At 33.7% G+C, this 7272-nt stretch overlaps 1 long non-coding RNA gene across 1 annotated transcript; it reads right to left on the reverse strand.

Annotated features, from left to right (window-relative positions):
* Positions 1-106: 106 nt before the first annotated feature.
* LOC140919194 (uncharacterized) lies at positions 107-3300 on the reverse strand. Its single transcript, XR_012161761.1, has 3 exons — positions 1989-3300; positions 1793-1872; positions 107-284 (listed from the first exon to the last, which is right to left on the reverse strand). It is a non-coding gene; the product is annotated as an uncharacterized lncRNA (long non-coding RNA).
* Between the last annotated feature and the right edge of the window lie 3972 nt (positions 3301-7272).

A 7272-nucleotide genomic window follows, 5' to 3' on the forward strand; every position in this document is an offset into this window, starting at 1 on the left:
TCTCCAGAATGTTAACATCATTCTCCAGCATGTTACAATTAATCTCCAGCATGCAGACATCATTCTCCAACATATTAACAACCATTCTCCAGAAAGTTAACATCACTCTCCAGAATGTTAACATCATTCTCCAGCATGTTACAATTAATCTCCAGCATGCAGACATCATTCTCCAACATATTAACAACCATTCTCCAGAAAGTTAACATCAGTCTCCAGAATGTTAACATCATTCTCCAGCATTTTAACAATCAATCTCCAACATGTGGAGATCATTCTCCAACCTGTTTGCACGAATCAAAGACAGTCTTGATATGAATACATTAAGCACATCTCTGAGATGTCTGTGCACATAAAGGATCATAAATCACATTCAAGAATGAGAAGCTACATATCATACATTATTATCACAGAAGCAAAAACGTAGAATGTTTAAGTCAAGAACATTCATGGGTCAAAAAGTGTGGTCTTTAGTCAAATCTGACCCATGACAGCTGAACATTTTTTCAACAGTCAAATTAGCTGTCATCAACCTTCTTGAAGCCTATAAAAGGAACTTCAAGCTCAAGATAAAAGAACTTCAAGTGATAAGAAAATTCATCACTTACATACACTTACATACTTGAAAGCTTTTCAATTACAAACAAAAGATTCAGTTATGTTTTTTCCTCAAATATTAGAATCATTCTACGGGATTCTTTTGTCAAAAATCTATTCTCAAACACAAGTTGAGTATACTCAGATTCTGCCAAACACTTTAAATCATTATTAGGTAAACTCAAGACTATAAGTGTTGTTTATAGTTTGAATAGTATGTAGAAAAATCTTTTATGGTTAAAAAGTGAATTATAAAATCCTCTCTAAAGATTGATAAGTGACTTGATTGAATCCTTTTCTGGGTGGAAAAGAATTACTGTAACAGATCAAGGTTGATCTAACCAAACTGTGTAAAACCAAGAATGTTGTAAAAACAAGAATGTCGTTTGTTTGAACACTTAGTAGAAAATCTCACAGTTGTGAGTATTGGACGTAGTCCGAGTTGGTTGAACCATAATATATCATTGTGTGATATCTCTTTCCTTATCTCTATTTACTTTCAATTCTTTTGATTATCAAGTTAAATAGATAAGCTAAATTATTAATTTTAACTAATCAAGTACGTTCTCCATTTTCTGTTTTCAGAACCAAGAAAGTTCTCCGTTTTCTGTTTTCACAGTCAAGATCAATTTTGAGTTATTTTCTTAAATTTTTAACCGGAATTTTATATAAGTCATTTTACAATTCAAATTCTCTTCTTTGGAAATTGACATTACTACTTCAATTATCATACAATAATTTCATTAAATAAAAGCTCCTACACATTTCCTTTGGATAAATCACAATTATTCCATCCTATCTATAACTCCTCTCACAAAGTCAAGGGTAAGGGGCATTACTTTCACTACATTCAAAACATATTGAAATTGATAGACCAAAACTTCATGACTTGGTTATTTTTAAACTGCTAAGTATATTAAAAAATGCTGTAACCGAAGCACAAGGAGTGCACATGTTAAGCAACAATAGTACAGAGTCCTAAATCCTCAAGTCTCAAACCAAAACTGAGACTAACCCAACACCTTAAAGCATGACCAGCTAAAACAGCCCCTGTTTTCATACTTTAATCGCACAACCACCTAACAATAAAATACTAACATAACAAGTCGACTAAAGACACCTCCATCTACCAATTCTTAGTAACCCTACCAACACAGACCAAAATTTGTTATAACTGACATGATAATAGACTAACCAATTGTAACAAAAAGCCTCCTTGTGCATATAACTCCAGCCTCTGAACTTATTTAACCCATGATTACTGCAATGTCGGACCTGAAGCGACACCAAACCAGCATAAAAATGAGCTCACCACCCGCCGCTACTTAATCAATTACAGCAATAAACGGACAACAACACAATGAAAAATCCAAACAAGTACTATTACTTGCCTTCAAAACCAGTGACACGCTGAACTAAAAATCTGCCAGAACCAGGACCAATTGAGCAGGCATTTGGGAAGAAACTTCATGACTTGGTAGCTGCAGTAAATATGCAAGAAACACCTATGCTACTTACTAATAATTTTCCAAAAGAATGGTCATGAGACAGCAAGTCTGCATAACTGACCTAGAGGCTGTACCACCTACATGATCAATTCTCCAATTGCAATTGTTGTACACGCTTATAAGAGCTCAATGTATTCAGTTCCTAATTCCAAGACTACATCCATTTCAAAGTTTATGAAACAGAGTATATTCCACCCATTTTTTTCAAACAGACTCCATCTTGCAGACTCATAATCTTGTAGAGTTTGTATACCCTTACAAATTTTGATTTACAAAATTTAAGATTCTCTTTTTATAAGCTGAAAATTGAAGATTCTTTTTTACTTAGGCAACGAAAATTCCAAAATTACAACATCAAGCAGAAAAAAATTCCTTTCAGAATATTGGTACCCAATAAGGTCTTGATACCGAACTTATTTTGCTCAATTAAGTTTTTTTTTTCTCATGCAAACGATTGAATGTTCTTGACTAATCAAGAATGAGAAATTGTCTCCCAGCAGGTGTGAATTCAAATATTTTGCAACGAAAATTCCAAATTTACCATAACTAACGAAAAAGAAATCTTTCAAAAATTGATGCAAAACAGAGTTCGAACAGAGCAACCAATGCAGAACAAAAATGTTCGGGTTATGGGTCATGTATTCCACAGCCTTTTTGAAAAAAGATTTCATCTTGCATTGATTTATGGTCTTTTAGGGTTTGTATACCCTGTTAAATTTTGATTTACAAATGAAGGGTCTCTTTTTTTTAAGAGAAGAGTTCTTGAATAATCAAGAATGAGAAAATGGGTAACCCATTTATAAACCAGACGGGGTAAAATAAATTGAAATGAAATACCAAAATCCATTGTCGTAACAAACATTAAGAGTGTCTTTCAAAACCTTGGTACCAAATACGGTTTTCAAAAAGAACATGTTCCCTCAATTAAGGTTTCTTTTCTCAAGCAGAAGATTGAACATATAATCAAGAATGAGAAAAATGGGTTTCCCAACATATGTATGAATGTAAATATATTGAAATGAAAATTTTGAAATTACCCTAGCAAGCGAAAAACATTGATGGAAACATAGTCTTGCAACAGAGAACCCAATAACAATGTTCACACAAGTTCGATCAGAAAACTGATGTTGCGTGTTTCAATATTTTCTTGAAAAAAAAGAAACTGCCATTGAAATTGAAACTAACCGATATGACATCGTGAACTAAAACATAATGACAAAAAGAGTATGTATGTGTTGTTTATAAAGCCTATCATGTTGGGCTTAGGTATTTTAGTGGATGGTTGGTCTAGGCCCACTATTGAGTTATAGTTATTTGACCCTCTTGAAAACTATATTCTGTACTCCACATTTATACTCCTATTCTACATTTTATATAAATTATACATTTTATACAAACTATTTATTTTACTTTATTTTTTTTATATAAACTACATTTGAAAGTTATTTGCATCAGGTGGGTGAAAATAGTTATAAGAAGGAAAAAATTATTGACAATTTAAACAATTACAAATTCAAAATTGAAGGAGGCACAATAGTGCAATGCAATAATAAAAGTTATTCAACAAAATATAATGACAAAGTAACTATTGGAGTTTCAATTTTATTTTTAATAAGAAACTAATTATATAGCAAAATTAAATAGGGGGATTTTGCAGATGAATGTAAATCCAAAGAGATGATGATGAAACTCAGATGTCAGTTGAGGACTCAAGTTCAGATGATGTGTTATTAATGGCTACAACAAAATCAGATGATGATTGTCCAGTGCAGTGGTACCTCGACATAAGTTGTTCAAACTACATGCTTGGGCATATAGGATGGTTTTGTGAGTCTTGATGAAAGAGTAAAAAGGGAAATCAAGTTTGCAGACAACAATTCAGTGACAACTGAAGAAGTTGGCAAGGTATCAACTCAAAGAAGAGACGACAAGAAATATTTCATATGTGATGTATTGTATGTGCCAAATATGAAGAATAATCTGCTAAGCCTTGGACAATTGCTGGAGAAAGGATATTCTATGAATATGGAAAATGGACAAATGAAGATGTTTGATAGTATAAAGAGGCTTGTCTTGAAGGCACCACCGTCCAAAAACAGAACCTTCAAAATTGAAATTCAAATCAATAAAATAAGTGTCTAGCTGCTGAAGTCATGAGGGAAGATTTGTTGTGGCACTAGAGGTTTGGACACTTGAACTTCAGAAGTCTTCAAATGCTGCATTGTAGGAGTATTGTGCTAGGAATTCCAGAAATTCAGATGCCAAAGTAGATATGTGAGGCATGCTGTCATGCCAAGCAACACAAGAATTCATTCAAATTAGAATTGCCAACCAGATCTTCAAGAATGATGGAGGTAATCTTTTATGATGTTTGTGGTCCAGTTGAAGAAATGTCGATAGGAGGAAACAATTACTTTGTATTATTCATTGACGACTTCATTAGGAAAATATGGATATATCTAATCAAAAGAAAAGGTGAAATGTTTGATGTGTTTAAAAGATTCAAAGTGATGTGATGGCAAAATATCAAAGTGAATATAGTCTGAAGATGATCAGGACATATGGAGGAGGAGAATTCAGTTCTCATGATTTCCATAAATGCTGTGAAAAGGAAAGAGTGTTACATGAAGTGATTGCACCATACAACCCCACAACATAATGGGATTGCTGAAAGAAGGAACATAATCATATTGAACATGGCTAGGAGCATGCGGAAAATGAAACAGGTACATCACAAGTTTTGGGGAGAAACAGCCTCGACAAAACTCTACATATGAAACATGTGTCCAACTAAAAGACTTGGCAATAGGACACCAGAAGAAGCCGCGAGACTAAGTGTGAGCCGTTTAAGGGTGTTTGGCTCCCTATGCTTTAGACATGTGTCAGCTCAAAACAGAAAAAACTGAATGACACGACAGGACATATGGTACTGTTGGGATATGATTCCACTAGGGCTTACAAGCTTTATGATCCAAACAAAGACAATGTAGTAGTAAGCAGGGACATATTGGTAGATGAATCAAAAGACAGATCAGCCAGCTCAAGCAGTGTAGCCAGCCAAGACAGACCAGCCAGCTCAATTAGTTCAGCCAACAGAGCAGTAGTAGTGGAACTGGATGAGGGTCAACAAGTCAGCCAACTCCTGAATCTGTGAGAAGATATGAAAGAGCTAGAAAACCTTCAGTCATATTAAATCCATATGAAGTAAAATCTGACTCAGAAATCAATGCATATGGAGAATTCATACATTTTGCATTAATGGCTGAATCAGAACCAGTCAGTGATGATGAGGCCTTAAGTGATCCTAGACAAAGACTAGCAATGGAGGAAGAGCTTAAAGCCATAGAAAAGAAAGAAAAAAAATCTGGGAGTTGATGACCCTGCCAGTGCATAAGAGACCAATTGATGTGAAATGTGTCTATAAAATAAAATTGAAGTTTGATGGACAGATTGCCAAGTACAAGGTCAAACTTGTAGAAAATGGATTCTTGCAAAGGCCTGAACTAGATTATGATGAAGTATTTGCACCAGTGGCCAGGATTGAAATAGTGAGGCTGGAAGTAGCAATTGCTAGTTACAAAGGTTGGTCCATGCATCAGATAGCTGTCAAATCGACATTCCTCAATGGACAACTAGAAGAAGAAGTTTATGTAAGCCAACCACCAGGATATGAGATAAAGGGAAGATACCATAAGGTGTACATACTGAAGAAAACATTATATGGCCTAGAACAAGCTCCTAGGGTCTGGAACAAGAGGATCGACAAATTCCTTATAGAGCATCAATTTGAAAAGTGTGTCAATGAGCATGAAGTTTATGTTAAGAAGGCAGCATTACTACCTACACTATTGATATGCCTATATGTTGATGATTTACTGGTGACAAGAAATGGTGAAGCAGGGATCCAAAAGTTCAAAATCAGAATGGAGAAGGAGTTTGAGATTACTGATCTGGGCATGTTGTCATATTTCCTTGGTATTGAGTTTGTAATCAAAGAAAATGGAATTTTTAAGCACCAAAAGAAATACGCTAATGATGTATTAAATAGATTTAATATGCAAGATTGCAATGTGTAGTACCCTAATTTTGTCCAATTTATTAAAAATAAATAAAAAAGGAAATATGTATTTAAAAAAGGAAATAAAAATAATTACAATGAATAGGCTCATCAATTTACAATGCCAAATCAGATTACAATTACAATCAAATTATAATCAAATCAAATTACAAATTAAAAATAAAGCCAAATTAAATTACAATAAAAATTAGGTGAAACTAATTCAAATCAAGCCAGCTGTTTCCAGTTTTGCCTATGTTTTGTTCTCTATTGTTGCCTTTTCTCACTGCCAAACCCTGATATGTTGATGTTGACTCCATTGATGCACAAGTCATGCTCATTGATACATTTGTACTTGTTGTAACTAATTAGATAAACAGAAAAGCATAATTTTTACTAGTCAGTCTTAGTATACATGATAAAAACTAAATGACAAAATTTTGAGTTTAAAAGAAAGAAACTAAGAGACAAATGAAAAAGCTCAGCAAATCATCAAATAAAAACAAAATAATCTAAAATTATGAAGACATCAGAGGTGCAGAAAAACACAGATGATGAGCAAAGAAAACAAAACATCAAACTAGGATATGGAAACAGAGGCACAAACAAGAAAGCAACTAAACATATAAAAGACTCTATAAATACACCATATCAAATTTCAAAAAAAGGGCAGAGGAGGAGGGATCTGGAAAAATTCGATTGAAAAAAAACACACCAAAAGAAGAGAGTTTTTTTTTTTTTTTTAAAGAGAGATTCTGAAGCAAAAATAGCTAAGTATAAAAGGAGCAACAACTCAACTTCATCCTAAAAAATTATATATATTTAGAAATACAAAGAATAGAAAAGGAGAGAAAATCGAAATCACCGAGAGAAAATCGAAATCACCGTCAACCGTGCACCACCACCTTCTTCTTCTTCTTCATACTTGGTTTGTTTTGATTTACTTTGAAATGAATTGGGCTGTTTTTGAAAACATGCTTAGCTGTGTGGAAATACAGTTGTTTAGACATAAAGCCATAAAGCTATTATAGTACGCGTGACTATGCTGTTTTGAAAAGGTCCTGCAACTTGCAAGCATTAGTCTGTGCTATTCTAAACATTTCACATGTT

The sequence above is a fragment of the Cicer arietinum genome, unplaced genomic scaffold (genome assembly GCF_000331145.2).
Source record: "Cicer arietinum cultivar CDC Frontier isolate Library 1 unplaced genomic scaffold, Cicar.CDCFrontier_v2.0 Ca_scaffold_5847_v2.0, whole genome shotgun sequence".
Lineage (NCBI taxonomy): Eukaryota > Viridiplantae > Streptophyta > Magnoliopsida > Fabales > Fabaceae > Cicer > Cicer arietinum.